Raw genomic sequence first — 17,008 nt, 5'->3', positions numbered from 1 at the left:
TTAAAAAATTAAAAATCCAGACGAGGCCCGGCTGCGTATCCCGGCTCCACAGGAAATCAGGGACCAGATGGGGAAAGGAGGGAGCGAGGAGAGGAGTCTTTGTTGGGATAATTGTTGGAAGGTGTTGACTGGGATAAAGGTGGCCGGGATTTCCCTGGAGGGTGGTGCAGGAACTTCGGGAGAGACTTCCCAGAGAATAAAAGCGGGAATTTCCCTGCGAAGGGCAGCGGGAGATTAGAACTAATCAGGCGGGCCCAGCAGCGATAAACCCGACTTAAAACAAAGCTCGGCTTTGCAGCTTTAAATGAGGAATCGCCCGATCCCATCCACGGCTTCATTAGCATCTCATTAATATGCAATTCCCATTTTCCTGACTAAACGGTTGGGAGTAGGGAAGGCTGGGAGGAGGAGGTGCCCTGGTGAGGCTCTGAGCCCTGGGGACACCTTTTGGAGCAAGAATTCCCGTTTTTCTGCTTCCCAAGGTGCCCTCCCAGGATTCACCTTTTTCCCGGCTCCCGCGTATCCAAACCCTGATATTTGGGAGCGAACACAGTTCCCTGTTTTCCAGCTCTCTCATCCCAATATGGAATTAACGTCATTCCAAAGGGAATGTTCTTATCTCCACCACCAAAATTCCCTCTTTTGTGGAGATTCTGAGAATTTGGAGCTTCTAGGAGTGATTCCCAAGGTTTTGGCACTTCCCTGAATCCTATCCCATCTCCAGGACCCCTCAAATCCTCCCTCCCCCACCACAAACCCCTTTTGGTTCCACTTTGAGCCTCATTAAATTCTCGGGAACTGCCAGGATAATTCCAGCTTGGCTGATCCCGGATTTTCTGGGATTGGGCAATGCCCACCAGGCACAGCAGAGAGATTTCCAACGGCTGGAAAATTGGAATGGGGCCGGGAAGGAGAAGGGTGGGACAGCGAGAGGAGCAAAGCTCGGGATTTGAAACCATCAAACCCCATCCCTGCCGATGGATTTGTTCCTTCTCCCGGTTTTCCCTGGATCCGCTGGAATTAAAAGCCGCTCCAGCCTCTTGGAGAGGGAACATGAAAGCGAGACAGGATCTGAGCGAGGCCGAGTGAGTTTTAATTTGTTCCCTGAAGCAGCTCCTGGGATGTTCCATGGGAATATCGAAGGAAAAATGGGATGTTGGGAAGGATCTGCTCCCGCCCTGGGGGTTCCGGCCATTCCATGATTTCTGAGGGAGAGGAGGAGGAGGAAGGAACAGCAGAATTCCCAAGGGAGGCCACGTTGGCACCTCCCAGCCCCCCCAGGTCACTCTGCCCAGTGCTGGACTGGTCCTTCACAAGGATTTTGGGATTTTCCCATGCCCAGAGCCAGGAAATCCTGCCTGGAGAAGCCTCAGCTTCCCGATTTCCCAGGTTTGGGAACCCAGCTGTGGTGGCCCTGGGAAATCTCCTGGTGGTGTCTCCAGGATCTTCCCTGGAGAGCGGATATTCCCCCCAGGAATTTCCCCTGAGCCTGGAGATGCCCGCAGGAATTCCTCCAGATCCTGGAGACTGGAGATATCCCAAGGATTTCCCCTGATTCTGGAGACACTCCCAAGACCTTCCCCGACTCTGGAGAGTGGAAATGTCCCCAGAAATTTCTCTTGGCCCTGGAGATGATCCCAGGAATTTCTCCTGGGGGGAATAACGGGAAGAATGAAAGGAAATAAAGGGAAGAATAAAGAGGGATAAAGGGAAGATTCATCCTGATGAGCACTCGAGGCTGAATCCCAAAAACCCTCTGGAAATCCCAATTAACACTTTAGAAATCCCAATTATCACTTCGGTGCACCTTGAACTTTTCTCTCCTCTTCTTCCAGCATTCCCATTTCATCTTTCCCAGATTAAAACCACATCCCACACCCCTCCCCTGGCTCCCAGGGCTGGATCCTTTTCCCCTGAGATGAGGATTCGGGATGAGATTCCAAGGATGTGGCTGGAACCACTGGATAAATCCCACACCTCGGGATCAGAGGGCTCAGCTCCATCCCAGGGCACCATTCCCGCTGTTCCCTCTCCTCCAGTAGAGCACGGGGCTAAAATTATCCCTGAACAGCTCAAATCCCAAGTCCTGGTTTTGTTCATGGCCTCTTGAGCCTGATCCCGAGGACAACTCCGGCTGTGGCACAGATCGGGAGCAGAAATAGCAGGGGGGTGGCACGGATCGCTCCGAGGTGGCACAATTTGGGATGGGCACATCCCGAACTGAAGCAGTTTGGGATGGGCACATCCCGAATTGGAACAGTTTGGGATGGGCACATCCCAAATTGGAACAGTTTGGGATGGGCACATCCCGAATTGGCACATCCCGAATCGGCACATCCACCTGCACAGGGTCAGAGCTGGGGGATCTCCCGGGAACAGCCCCCCCAAAGAATCTCCCGGCTCAGGTTGGTGGGAATAGGATCCTAAAATTCCCAAAGCCCCTCCCTTAGTGGGAAAGGGATCCCAAAGCTTCCCAAAGTCCCTCCACAGCTTCCCCCGGATCCAGTTTAGTGGGAAAAGGATTCTAAAATCTCACAAAACCCTTTTATGGCTTCTCCTGGCTCAGATTTAGTGGGAAAATGATCCCAAAATCTCCCAAAGCCCCTCCTTTAGTGGAAAGGGGATCCCAGAACTTCCCAAATCCCTTCCACAGCCTCTCCCAGCTCAGGTTTCCCGGGAAAAGCATCCCAAAGCCCACACTGCCCATCTCATTCTAGATATAATTGTGCCATCTGCCCTCCCACATCCCAGCAGCTGTTTGGGATCAATCCCAGCCATTCCAACCCCCTTTTCACCGGACAATAGGGCAGGAACTGCTTTTCCCTCGGGAAAGAGGGTTTTGTTTTGCTTCCTGGGGGGTTTCATCCCTGGATGCTCCAGGGTATCCCTGTTTTTCTCCTTGCTTTTGGTTTGGAAGAGGAATTCTGAGAACCATCCATGGATGGGAATTCCCAGGAAGTTTCTGTTCTTACCTTCATCCCAAATCTGGGATTCGAGTCAAAATCCTACCAGGAACACTTAGAAAACCCTGAATTCCCCCCAGCTCAGCCAGGAATAATTCCCACCCCTATCCCAACCCCAGGCCTGTCCACAAAGGCTGGAAAAGGGAGACAAAGGAGTCGGAATCCCTGGAATCAAACATTTGGGAGCAGCCTGCTGTCCTGGGCTGGGGCCAGCTCAGCCTCGCAGCTGTCACCGGGGCCAGCGCGATTCAGACGAGGTCAACCAAAAATCCCCAGGCTGGTCCCAGCTGCTGGGATGGCCGGGAATAAATCCCTGGGGAGCGCTGGCAGCTGGATCCCGGAGCCGTCAGCAGGAAATGGCAGCCCGGGATGCACAAAATCAGATTTTGAAGGACATTCGGGGAAAATCCACGCTCTGAAACGTGCAGTTCTGGTGTTGGATGTGAAAAAATACGTGGATGAATTCAGCTGAATTCCAGCTTTTCTGGGAGTGGAGGGGGAGTGCTGAGTTTTGACAGGAAGTTTGGGGTTAGGAGATTTTATGCTAGAACTGGAATTTTCCAGATATAGGGGAAGAAGGAAATGGGATTATTAATTTGTTGAGTGGATTTGAGGTGGAATCGCAGAATCGTGGAATGTTTGGGTTGGGAGGGAGATTAAAGATCCCTGGTGCCACCACAGGGACACTGTCCATTATCCCAGGTGGCTCCAACCTGGCCTGGAACACTTCCAAGGGTGGGATCCAGCCATGGATTCTCTGGGAATTCCATCCCAGGGCCTCCCCACCCTCACAGGGAAGAAATCTTCCCAATGTCCCACCCAATTTTTTCCCCTTTTTCAGCCTGCAGCCCTCCCCTTGTTTGTCATCCCAGTTCCTGCTGCAGATTCCCTTTTCCTTCCTTGTAACTCCTTCAGATCCCAAAGACTCCACCCAAATCAAATCCCGAGGTTTCCATACAAATCAAATCCTGCATTCTCCACATAAATCAAATCCTGATATCACCATTTCCAGGGATGGGGCAGCCATGGATTCTCTGGGAATTCCTTCCCAGGGTCTCCCCACCTTCACAGGTAAAAATCCCTTCCCAATATCCCACCCAAATCTCCCTTTTCTCAGCCTGAACCCATTCCTGTGTCTCATCACCCCAATTCTTCCTGCAGATTCCATTTTCCTTCCTTCTAACCCCTTCACATCCCGAAGCTTCCACACAAATCGAATCCCGAGGTCTCCACACAAATCGAATCCCAAGGTCTCCACACAAATAAAATCCCGATATTCCCATAGAAACCAAATCCCGATATCCCCATTCCCTTCTCCAGGCTGACCATTCCCAACATCCTCAGCCCATCAGAAGTGCCACCAGAGGAGGTCCCTGCGTGTCCTGGCACGTGCGGGTGGCACAAAGCCCCGTCCTGTCCCTCCCCTCCTCCCGCTCCCAGCTGGGATTGCCTCAAGCCCATCCCAAAGGAGATCCCAACAAGGAGCCTTTGTGGCCGGGTCTGCCGGGAATGTCAAAGCCAGATTTCAGGAATGTGACAGCACCGAGGTGCCAGCAGGGACAGGAGCTGCTCCTGGGCTCCGCACTCCATCGGCGCCCGGCTGGGCTCACAGAGGAGCCTTTATCCCGCACGGAGCGGGATCGGGAGAGATCCCGGCCCCCACAAATGCGGCTGTGTCTGGAATTCTGGAGTGGCTGGCAGTGTCACCATCCTGGATTGCCGAGGGAAAGGGGCTTTGGGAAGGGGGGGGGAAGATGGAAAAGCTGGAGCAGAAGTCATCCAACAACACAGGAAATGAGGGAAATGAGGCTGGAAAGGAATTCCCTCAGGGGCAAGAAGAAATCCAGACCTCCCTGACAAGATCTGACTAAGTTTGTAAGGGAATCCAAGCCCTGGATGGATCCTGCTGGGTTTAAAATCCAAGGGAATATTTTAGGAAGGGCAAACAAAACCCAAGGGAAGAGCCTGTGGGATTGGGAAGAGCCTGTGGGAATGACTGATCTTCACCTGGGGGAAAAGGGAAGGCTGGAATTATTTCCCTGTCCATAGGTTGGGGGAATATCCAATAAAATCTGCTGGGAATATCAAATAAAACCTGCCAGGAATACCAAAAAATAAACCTGTTAGGAATATCCAATAAAACCTGCTCTGAATTTCCATCAAAACCTGTTGGGAATATCCAATAAAACCATCACAAATATCCAAAAAAAGTGCTCTGGATATCCACAAAAAAATGCTGGGAATATCCAGTAAAAACTGCCTGGAGTATCCAATAAAACTCAGGCCAGCTGAGCCAGGCTTTACCCAGATGGGGTTTAAAATATGTCCTGAATTGTGGAGACCACCCAGCATCCAAACTCCAGCTTAAAAACCACGCTGGAGATGGAAAAGGGGGAATTCCCACATTCCCTGCATTCCGCTGTTCCAACGTGCCCCTGTTTTTCCTTTTTATCCTGGATCCGAGTGGGAATAGGGAGATGGGAACTCAGGGAATAACGTGGAGTTCCCAAATCCTCAGGAGGGGCTTCAGCACCCTGGAGAGCGGCCGGATCCAAGAGGATCATTTTCCCACCCACGGACATTGCCAGCCTCGGCATTCCCAGGTTTTTCCAGAGAATTTGTGGCTGCTCCATCCCCGGAAGTGTCCAAGGCCAGCTTGGAGCAGCCTGGGATAGGGGAAGTTGTCCCTGCCCGTGGAATGGGATGAGCTTTAATTTTCCAACCCAAATTATTCCATGGTTCCACAGCTCAGGGAACTCGGGGATCCTTGGGATAAACAGGAAAAGGGAACAGTTCCGAGGGGAAAAGGGAATTTTGGTGCATTTTTCCACAGATCCAAGGAGCTCCTTCCCGCTCCCACTGGAGCTGCCAGCCCGGCCTATCCATGCCAGGAGATTTCAGGAGGAATTTGGGATTCAGGCTGACAGAGCCGCGGGATCAGATTCCGACTGTCCCTGGGAAAAGGAGCAAAATTCCGCTGCCAAGGAGGCTGAAAGTGGCGGAAAACCTGCCAGGAATTCCAATGAACCTCCGGCTTCACCTTGCACCAACCCCGGGGGTTGTTCTCCTGCTTTCCCACTCCCTGTGAGGATGCAGGTTTGCTTCCAGAGGTGGGAAAGGAGCATCCCAGAATCCAGGACAGGGATTTATCAGCTCTAGATTGTGCAAAAACTCCCTCTTCCCTTTGGCTGCTCCTCCAGAAAACTGGGAATGCTCCGACCCCCCGGTTTAGGCTCGCAGGCAGAAGAATTCCAGGAAAAATTCCCAAATTTTCCTTTTTTTCCCTCTCTCCCATGCCCTTTGGATGCTCCCTCCCAGCTGCATCCCTGAGGAAAACAGGGCTGGATCTCAAAACACCGGGATGAGATCCGAAGGAACCTAAGGAGGCATTGTCGGGAATTTCTGGCCACCTGAACTCATCCCTGTTTTTTCCGTGGATAATTCTGCTCCTCCGATCTCATTAAGTGGGAATGGTGATCCCGATAAGCCGAGGGATAAATCCTCCTCTTTTTTAATCCGTAATAACCCAGCCCGGTTTCTTTCAGCTCGGGATTAAAGGAAAAAGGAAAAGGGAGGGGGCAGGGGATTATGGAACATTTAAACTTCCAGCAAGTTCATTCCGAGCCGGAATCCCTGGAATTACACAATAATTATCCTGGATAGCCTGGAAAAGAATGAAGGGGCTTGAGGAAGAGGGGGGAAAATGGAAAAGCTGGAGCAGAAGTCATCCAGCAACACGGAAAATGAGGGAAATGAGGTTGGAAAGGAATTCCCTCCGGGGCAGGAAGGAATCCAGACCTCCCTGACAAGATCTGACAGAATTGTAAGGGAATCCAAGCCCTGGATGGATCCTGGCAGGTTTTGGGAATGCTTTGGGAAGGGCAAACGAAACCCGAGGAATAAATGGAAGTGCCAGAGGTTTTTTTCTTTGGTTTTTTAGGAGTCTCCTCACAGGTTTTGCTGTTAAAATTAAATAAAATCTGTGGGTTTTTTTCTGAAAATGTGATTTTTCTCAACGGGTTTGAATCCTCTCAATTCAGCTGCATTTATTCCACCTAAAATGTGTGGAAAACAGGGAATTCCACAGCTCCCAGAAAACAAAGAAATGAAGGAATCATGCCTGAAGTTCCAGGTTTTTCTCCCTGTAAATGAATTTCTGATGGGATTTGGGAGGTTGGTGCTGCCCAGACGAGTAAATTACGGCTCCACAGAAAATCCACTCCCACATGGAAAACAAATCCAGAAATTCCTGCTGAGCGCTCCCAGATAAAATCAGAGCCTCGGGAACATCCTGGGAATGTGGCTGCTCCATTTTCCCAGATTTCTCAAACAAATCCTAGACTTTTCCCTTGGAAGCTCCTCCTTCCCTGAGCAAGGGCGGGATGGAGCCAAAAAATTCCAAAGCTCCAGACAGAACCAACAAATTCCAAAGCTTCCAGTTCCCTTTCCAAGCTCCACCCACCCAGGTGAGCTCCACTGGTCTTTATCCAGGGAATATTTCCTTGGAACACTCCAGAACTGCCCCATTCCTTCTAATCTCCCCATTTCTGGATAAAACTCATCTTTATCCAGGGAATATTTCCTTGGAGAATCCCAGAACTTCTCCATTCCTGCTAATTTCTGTATTTCTGGATAAAACCGGTCTTTATCCAGGGAATATTTCCTTGGAGCATCCCATAACCACCACATTCCTGACAATTTCTGTATTCCTGGATAAAACTGGACTTTATCCAGGGAATATTTCCTTAGAGCCTCCCAGAACTTCCCAATTTTTCTCAGCGGGGCTGAGCAGGTGGCAGGGATGGAGGGAGGATCCAAACCAGGGCCGTGATCCCTATGGATAATTCCTTTTCCCAGGGTCACACCAGCTGGGATGGAGCACTGGGATTAAGAAGTGAAACTTCCTTAAATCCATTTATTCCCCCTTTTCCTCCTGCCCGTGTCCATCCCTTTCCTAAAAATTTTGGGAATTGCCAGGAGCTTCCTGGGACGGCATTCCCAACTTATTCCCATTCCCAGGGAGATCCGGACTCACTTTGTGGCTGATCCCAACCCTTCCCTGCTCATCCCTGAGATTGGAGGGTACAACCCCTCTTCACCCAGGAGTATCCCACAAGTATCCTACTCAGAGTATCCCAACCACTGCCAGGAGTAAAAACAGGAAAAAAAAATCCTCATTTTTCCCATTATTATTCAATATTTTCACCCATTTTTGGGACCTTTCATGGTGGAGTTTTTCCAGCAGATTTTGGGATTATCCCCCAGAAAAGCCCCGGAGAGAATGAAGGGAAAACAAATCCTTATCAATTACGTGGGAAAACTTGGGATGTTCCCTGTTTAATCATCAGATGGGAGAGGGGATGATTGGATTGGGTTTGAGTCAAATCCCTCGGGATGAGGATGAGGATGAGGATGAGGATAGAGCTTTGTTAAACCCAGAATTAACACAAAGCCAGGCCCAGGTCCCAACTCCTGTAAACAAAGTCGCTTTTCCAACCGAACAACTTCTCCCTGTCAGCTGAGCGCTTTTCCATGCATTATTTATGTTGGATTCGCATTACAACCACACCAGGGATAAAAATAAAAATTAAAATAAAAATAAAAACTGGGAAAAGCAGAGAAGGCCCAACCCGGAACTGGGAAACAGCAAAATTAAAAATAGAAATCACGCAGAAAACGCTAAATTTGGGGTTTCTTTCAGGAGAGAAAGCAAAGTTTTCTTGGAACAAAGCAGCCCCTCGGTGGCTGCCAAAGAGGGGGAGGTTTTCCAGGAGCACGGGCGGAAAGAAAGGAGTCAGCATCCCTGGAAAAGTCACAGGATTCCTGCTTTTGTCCTCGGCAGCTGCCAGGAGCACCCCGGAAACACCACAGCGCCACAGGATCCATCTTAAAGCAGCCGGGCCTCTGCTGGGCACGTCAGAATTCCAGCTTTTCCCGCAATTCCCGAATCCCCCGGGCCCTCGGCTCTGCCCCTCTGCCAGGACCCAGCCGGGAACACCCCGGGGTGACTTTGGGGAAGGCTCCAGAGCCATCCCAAGGACCTGACCTTGAGGAAGGAACCCACAGGCAGCATTCCAAAGGGAAAATCAAAACCCATCCAAGCAAGATGCGCCGGCCATTCCCACTTTTGGCAGGGGTGGGATTTTCTGGCCAAAACCACCGTTTTCCCACCCAAAACTCCTCTCGGTGCCATTCCCAGAGGCCTCCCCGGGATGGAATGCGCGTCTTCCCGGCTCCCTGTCCTCCAAGGAGCATCTGAGGCCATGGAAAAGGGAGGACCCCGCTCCATCCCGGCTCCATCCCGGCTCCATCCCAACAATCCCTCTCTCCCAGGCCCCAGCGCTCCCACGGCCTCCTCTCCCTCCTCAGCCTCATTCCCGAGCTTTTCGCGGCCATGGGAGCAGCGGGAGCATCCGTGGAGCCGGGATCCCAATGATTCAGCACTTTCCCCCCTGTTCCCGGAGGGAGATCGATCCCGGGGAGCGGCTGCGGGAGGATGCGGATCCCGCACCCGCCACTCACCGCTCGCCGCCGGGGCCCGGCGCTTCCCGGCGCCGCATCCCAAGCCAGGTGCGTTTTCCCGATGGATTTTTTTTCCGGCCCAGGATGTTCTTCCGGAGGGAAGGCGACAGGGCAGGAGCGAGGCGCGTTCCCCGCAGAGCGATCGCCGCTCCCCGCCAGCTTTCGGCGCCCCAAAGTTGCGCTGTCACCCCAAGGTCCCCACCCGGGCTGCGCTCCCCATGCCCCCGCACCGCCACCGCGGGATTTTGTCACACGCAGGGACACGAAGCCGTGACGTAAGAGCCAAAATCCCATCACATGCCCCAGCTCCCCCCTCCCGGAGTCCTGACAGCAAAACCCGGGAGATTTTGGGGGTCACCGAGTAGGTTTAGAACCCCAAATCCGCGCTGAGGATGCGCGGACCCCCCCGCTTCCCCCCGTGCGCGGCCCCGAGAGCTTCCCGCATCCCGGTGCGTCCCGATCCCGGGCTGTCCTTACCCGCTGGAGCTGAGCTGGCCGCAGCCGGGGCTCGGTGCGGGCTCGGGGCGGGCTCGGTGCGCCGCACTGCGCGCTCCCGGGCGCGGCCGCGCCGCACTGCGCGCTCCCGAGCGGGCGGAGAGAGAGCGCGCCCCGGCAGAGGCAGCAGCAGGAGGAGGAGGAGGCAGGGGAGGGAGGAAGGCACGGGCTGGAGGGGAGGGGGCTGAGCAGGGGGAGGAGCTCATTAGCGGCGCCCTTAATGAGCAGCGAGGGGCTGGGCCAGGGAAGGACGCGCTGGGGTCGCCCCGAGGGGCCCGGGGGGCTCCGGGGCCCCCCAAGGGCGGGGAGCGGCCCCCGGTGCTGCTGGAGAGGAGCGCGAAGGGCACAGAGAAGCTCGAGCTGCGACATCACTGTGGCACTGGTGGCACTGCTGGCAATGATGGCACTGATGGTACTGCTGGCAATGATGGCACTGATGGCACTGATGGCAATGATGGCACTGGTGGCAATGATGGCACTGATGGCACTGATGGCACTGCTGGCAATGATGGCACTGGTGGCAATGATGGCACTATTGGCAATGATGGCACTGGTGGCAATGATGGCACTGATAGCACAGGTGGCACTGTGGCACTGATAGCACTGATGACATTGGTGACACTGATGGCACAGGTGGCACTGGTGACACTGCTGGCACTGTGGCACTGATGGCACTGGTGACATCGGTGGCACTGTGGCACTGATAGCACCAGTGACATTGGTAACATTGGTGACATTGGTGGCACTGGTGGCACTGCTGGCACTGCTGGCACTGATGGCACTGATGGCACTGGTGGCACTGATGGCACTGCTGGCACTGATGGCACTATTGCAATGATGACACTGGTGGCACGGATGGCACTGATAGCACAGGTGGCACTGTGGCACTGATAGCACTGATGACATTGGTGACACTGATGGCACTGGTGACACTGGTGCCACTGATGGCACTGCTGGCAATGATGGCACTGGTGGCAATGATGGCACTGATGGCACTGATGGCACTGATGGCACTGATGGCACTGATGGCACAGGTGGCACTGGTGATACTGCTGGCACTGTGGCATTGATGGCACCAGTGACATTGGTGGTACTGTGGCACTGATAGCACCAGTGACATTGGTAACATTGGTGACATTGGTGGCACTGTGGCACTGTGGCACTGAAAGCACCGGTGACACTGGTGACAGAGGTGACACTGCTGGCACTGTGGCACTGATAGCACTGGTGACATTGGTGGCACTGTGGCACTGATAGCACCAGTGACACTGATGACATTGGTGACATTGTTGACATTGGTGGCACTGGTGACATTGGTGACATTGGTGGCACTGTGGCCCTGTGTCCCCGTCCCCACGGGTGACCCCTCAGCGCTGCCGTGTCCCCACACCGCTGGCGGCCGGAGCCGTCGGTTTCGTTCCCATTCCCCGCGAGCTTTGCAGCCTCCCCTTCCCAGGATTTGGGTGAAATTCCCAATTTCCTGCTGGGATTGCTGCAGGGAATGTCGGGAACCCCAGCGAGATCCCGGCCCTCATCTTGCCGCCGGATTGGAGAGAAAACCAGGGAAGATTGGATTTTATTGATTCGTGTATAAATTCAATATCCAGACTGTGCCCGTGGAAATCAGGGAATGATTCATGGAATCAGGGAATAGGTTGGGTGGGAAGGATCCTTAAATTAATCCAATTCCACCTTCCAGGATCCCAGGTTTTTCCAGCCTGGTCTGGGAGCAGCCACGGATTCCATGGGAATTCCATCCCAGCCCCTCCCCACCCTAAAGGTGGATTTATTCGAGGTGGATTTTTATAAAGGGAAGGATTTATTCCCAATATCCAACTGAAATTTCCCCTTTTTCAACCTGAGCACATTTCACCTTTTCCTGTCCCTCCATCCCTTGTCCAAAGTCCTTTTCCATCTTTCCTGGTGTTCCCTCAGCTCCTGGAAGGCCACGACTGGGTCATCCCAAAGCTTTCCTTATCCAGATTGGACAATCCCAGTTTCCCAATCCCAATTTCCCTATCCCAATTTCCCAGCCTTTCCTCACCCCAGAGCTTCTCCATCCCTCGCCTCATCCTGGAGCTTCCTCTGGATTTGCTCCAGATCCTTCCTGAGCTGGAATTCCTGGGAATTCCATGGCTGGAGCTCACCTGATGGGGCAGAGGGGAAACCTCCCCCCTTCCTGCTCCATTCCCTGTTTATCCCAAAAATCCATTTCCAGGTGTCACCATCCCATGGAAATGAGGGAAGAATTCCCGTGGCAGAAATTCCACGGGGATCCCCGCCTTTCCTGGATCGCCAGAGGGGAAAAAACTTCCTTGGGGGGATACAAGGACACAGCTGGAAACCCGAGGCTTGGAAATCCCGATTTCCCTATGGAATAACAGATCCAGGGAGCAGCTGCTGGGAAAGGAGGGAGATAAATCGAATCAGGAATATTCTGGGATAGAGCAGAATTCCAGACCCCCATCCCCAGCTGCCGGAAGCTGGGGAAAACCAGGAAAAAGCCACAGGGAAAATCAGGAAAAAACCAAATCATCCTCAAGGAACAGCAACAAAGGACAAAAAAAATCCCGGAGTTCAATTCAGGGACGTTTTTCCATGGATGTCACCAAAGTCAGGGATCTTCTCCCTGACGCCGCAGCTTTGGGGACATCAGATTTCACCGGGCTTTGCCTTTTCTGCCCGGATCCTGCGGGATTTCGGGTGGGAGAAGGGAATTTCACTCCGGAGCTGCCTCTCCAGCAGTGCTGACTGCTCCTCCAAGATGCTGATCCCAGAGAATTCCGGAGGGATCCAAGGGCACGCTGCACTTCTGGAGATGCTCAGCACCTTGAAAAGTTTTTCCCGTTTTTATCCTCTTTTTTTCCCCTTTTCCCCCCATTTTTCCCCCCTTTCCCCTCTTTTATAAAAAATATTTTTCTATTTTATAAAATAAAATAAAATAAAATAAATATTGGAAACTCCCCCCCCCCCCAAAAAAAAAAAAAATCACATAAATAGGATGGAAAATGCATCCCAAAATTTCAGGATCTGTTTGGGATAGGGGAGTGCTGGGATCAGCTGGAATTTGGGCATTCCCCAGCAGGGAAATCCCTTCCCAAATCCATCCTGGATCTTCATCCTCACTCCAAACCCTGTGGAAAGTCCCTTCCCTTGGTTTCTCCCTGGAGATTCCCAGCAATTCCATTATCCCCGTTCATCACGGGATGGAAAAGCGGGAAAATGAGTTCATCCAATCTCTTTGGGAAAATATTGATCGGCCTGAAAGCCTTTGGAATGATGGATGTGTGGGGAGGCTTTAGGGACAAGCTGGTGATGGATGCGCATCCCAGGATCCCCATGTTCATGGATGCAAATCCCAAAAACTCCGTTTTTATGGATGTGAATCCCAGGAACTCATTTTTTTTTTGGACACGCATCCCAGAATCTCACTTCTTATGGATGCACATCCCAGGATTTCTGTTTATTTGGATGCACATCCCAGGAACTCGTTTTTTTATGGAGCAGCAGCTTCTCCTGCCCCAGGACATGGATCATCCCATCCAGGAAATCCCGGGACACGGAGCTTTTCCAGGAAACCCCCAGCAGCACGGGCAGAGGGGTTTGGCCTCATTCCCTGTTTATTCCCTGTTAATCCAGGAATTAAAACCTGGATTGGGATTTCAGTAAACTCATCCCGAGTTTGTTATTCCAACACCAACGGGAAAAGGAGCACAAAATTCCAAAGCGGATTCCCTTGGGAGGCAATTATCGATATTAAAGGAGAAGGGATCGCTCCTTTTGGGAGCATCCAACCCTGGATCTGTCAGAATTCCCAATCCCAGAGATCCTCCAGCACTGAAGGATGGAAAATCCTACTTGATATTCCCAAAAATCCCCAAAAGCTGCGGTTTGGGGCTGTCCGCGGTCGGGGAGTGCCACCTGCTGTCCCCGCCTGTCCCCGCTCCAGGGATTTTTCCTTCCCAAATCCCGAGCCACAAATCCCGGAGCTGTGGCCCTGGGAATTCCCAGCCATTCCCAAACACTCCCTGGGAATTCCCAGCCATTCCCAAACATTCCCGCGTTTGGGTGAGGCAAGGCAGCTGGATGGGAAAATCGTCACCTGGAAAAATCGGCGGCCGAGTGGGGAATCCCAAAAATGTTCCCTTCATCCCGCTGGGACAGCAGCAGGAATTTCCTCCTGGAAAAGGCGGCCAGGCTTTGGAAGGAACTGCCCAGGGAGCGTTGGAATTCCCGCATTCCCGGAGGTATCCAAGGAATTCTTGGATTCGGCTCTCAGGTGGGGATCAGGCTCAGGTTGATGATCCTGGAGGGATTTTTCCAGCCTCTGGAATTCGGGAATTCTGCACAGCTGGAGGCCACACAGCTCCTGGATTCCATTCCCGGCAGCGTGGGATTTCCAAAGGAAAATTCCCAGGGAACAGAGGCTGGGATGGGGCCGGAGCTGAGCAGGATTTGGGGGAAGGAAAAAGGAAAAGAATTCCAGCAGGGCAAGGTCAGGAAATGCAGGAAAAGGGGGAAAAGCAGCAAAGCCGAGCGCGGTTGTTAATTAAAAATCCGCCTCTAATTAAGGATATTCCCCCCTCGGGCAGAGGGATGATCCAGAGCTCCGTGCCCATCCCATGGAGCATTCCAGGCAAAATTCCCGCTTGGATTTGTTTCCTGGGATGTGTCCGGAGCATTTCGGGAGGGATCTGAGCGGGATTTGATGGAGGAATTGGCAGCCCAGGATCTCTCGGATCCTGCAGGAATCAGGAATTTTCTTCCCAGGAAAACAGCCTGGAAAATCCTGCTTGGGAAAGGCTGAATCCAGCCTGGAGCGAATTCCAGGATCCTCCTTCACCACTAGATCGCAGCACATCCCCAAATTTCCGCTGCCAGCACATTGGCGGGCATGGAAAAGGAGCCGCTGGAATATTTTGGAATCACTGGAGAAAAAATCCAGGTGGGAAATGGTGCGGAAAGAAGGACAGGGCCGAGAACATTCCTGCCCTTGGGATGAATCCAACCCCCGGGAATTCCCTGGCGCTGGGATGGGGAAAAAATGCCACGGGCAGAGTCCAGAGTTTTCCAGAAGCTGATGGAGCACTGGAAAAGGGAATGAGCACATTCCCAAGGCTTCCAGAGCTCCGGGAATGTTTGGACAACGCTCCCAGGGATGCCCAGGGTGGGATTTTGGGATTTTTTGTAGGGCCTGGAGCTGGATCGGTGATTCCTTCCAGCTCAGGATATTCCATGATCCTACAGCTCCCATCCCGAGGAGTTTTCGGATATCTGGGAAGGATTTGGGAGTTGATGCTTTCGTGGAATCCTTACATGGAATCATGGAATGCTTGGGGTTGGGAGGGACCTTAAAGGGCCTTGCCCCATTCCAAACCTCTCCCACATCCTGGATTCTGTGGGGTTTCAGCTCCGCCCACCCTGGAATGGGCGTCGGAATTCCCAAAATCCAACTCTGGATGGAACAAGAGAATTCCTTTGGGAATTCTGAACTCTCTCCTTGGAATTTGTGGGATTTGGTGGCCACAAACCCAGGAAATCCAAATGGCTCCAGAATCCCTCTCTTGTGGGGATTTTTTTGGATATTTCTCCCAGATCCCATTAATCCCATCTATTCCTCAACAGGGAGTCATATCCAGCTCCAAAATTCCGTTTATTCCCATCAGGAAGCAGAGAAACCCCAGTTAATAAAATCAACATTTCAAATATTGGGATCTGATTCCCTTTTCCTCCTTCCCAAGGAGATATTTGGAGCAATTCCATGGAAAAGCCGCCGTGATTCCAATTGATCCCAACCCCCTTTCCAGCAGAGCCCCCGGAATTTCAAATATTTCCAGCTCCGCCTTTCCCTCCGGAGAAGGATGGGAATAAATCCTGGGAGCCGGCCATAAATCAAAAATTAATCTCCCTGAAGCTCCCGGCCTGTCCCGATCCCTCAAACAACAAAACAGCGGGAATTTATCGCGGGAATTCATCCCGCTGGCTGCCAGGGGAGGATGGATGAGGGTGGAAAAGCTGGGAGTTAAAAAAAAACATGGAATAAAAGCATGGAAAACACTCGGGATGTGACTCCGGGTGGGGGTTAAATGTCACCTTCCATTGGCACATCCGTGGGATCGTCCCACTCCAAATCCCTGGAATGCTGTCTCAGAATTCCCGCTGAATTCCGTGGAGCTCCAGGGAATAAATCCACGGGGTTTTTTAGGGATTCAGCCCTCACGGGGAGCAGCACAGGGAGGAGGGGAATTCCAAAGCCCTTTCCATGGAAAAGGAACACAAGGAAGGGAATTCCAAGGTCTTTTCCATGCCCAAGGTAATTTTTTTTGTCCCAAAAATTCCCATCCCTTTGGCACATCCGGGTAACAACCGCTTTAACCTCGTTTTTTAGGGAATATTTCCTTTTTCTTTCTCTGTTTGTGCCCAGGATCAGGGATTTGTCCCAAAATTGGGAACTTCCCGACTCTAAAGTGCTGCGGGAGAGCTCAGGTGCCATCCACAGGTGGGAAAAAGTCCTGGAAAAATGAGTTGTTCCAAGTTTTCCAGGAAAATCAGAAAAGAAACAGAGCAGGAATGATTAGGGAAAGAAATCCCAGGATTTTTGAAGCTGGAAAATACTTCCAAGGTCACCGAGTCCAATCCTTGTCACCCAGAGCCACTTCCGGGAATTTCCCAGACACCTCCAGGGATGGGGATTCCAGGCAGGATGGCATTCCAGGAATTTCTGCTCCTGGAATTCCGAGGGGCTGAGCTCCAGCTCTCCCTGCCAAAGGGTCATTCCTGCCCTTCCAAAGGGTCAGAAATCCCGGATTTTCCAGGGAAGATGGGAAAATTTGCCCGGATTTGTGTTTGGATGGGAGCAACTCCGCAGCCAGCGGAGCTCCAAGGAATCCTTGGATGCTTTGATGTGGGAATCACGTGGGAAGGGGCGAGGGGGGAGCAAAGAGTTCCATGAATTCTCTGGGGGTCTCCAGGGAATATTTTTCCAGTGTGGGAAGCAGAGGAGAGCCTCAGGAGCAGCTCCGGAGCTG

General features: G+C 52.3%; 1 protein-coding gene across 4 annotated transcripts in view; it reads right to left on the bottom strand.

The window, feature by feature from the left end:
- The window catches only part of NFASC (neurofascin), a 68,020-nt gene extending 57,945 nt beyond the window's left edge, over positions 1-10,075 (bottom strand). The window contains exon 1 of one of the 4 annotated variants that reach the window (XM_086861780.1): positions 9,963-10,075. The gene's annotated coding sequence lies outside the window, so the exon portion shown is untranslated. Of the gene's footprint in view, positions 1-9,485; positions 9,634-9,962 lie in introns of those variants that run through there. The other 3 variants (XM_086861785.1, XM_086861788.1, XM_086861779.1) reach the window with 3 other exon arrangements.
- Between the last annotated feature and the right edge of the window lie 6,933 nt (positions 10,076-17,008).

Source organism: Cyanistes caeruleus, chromosome 24, assembly GCF_971803275.1.
Source record: "Cyanistes caeruleus chromosome 24, bCyaCae1.hap1.1, whole genome shotgun sequence".
Classification (NCBI taxonomy): domain Eukaryota; kingdom Metazoa; phylum Chordata; class Aves; order Passeriformes; family Paridae; genus Cyanistes; species Cyanistes caeruleus.
Note: the sequence above shows the minus strand (reverse complement) of the source record. Positions and strands in the feature narration are given on the sequence as shown.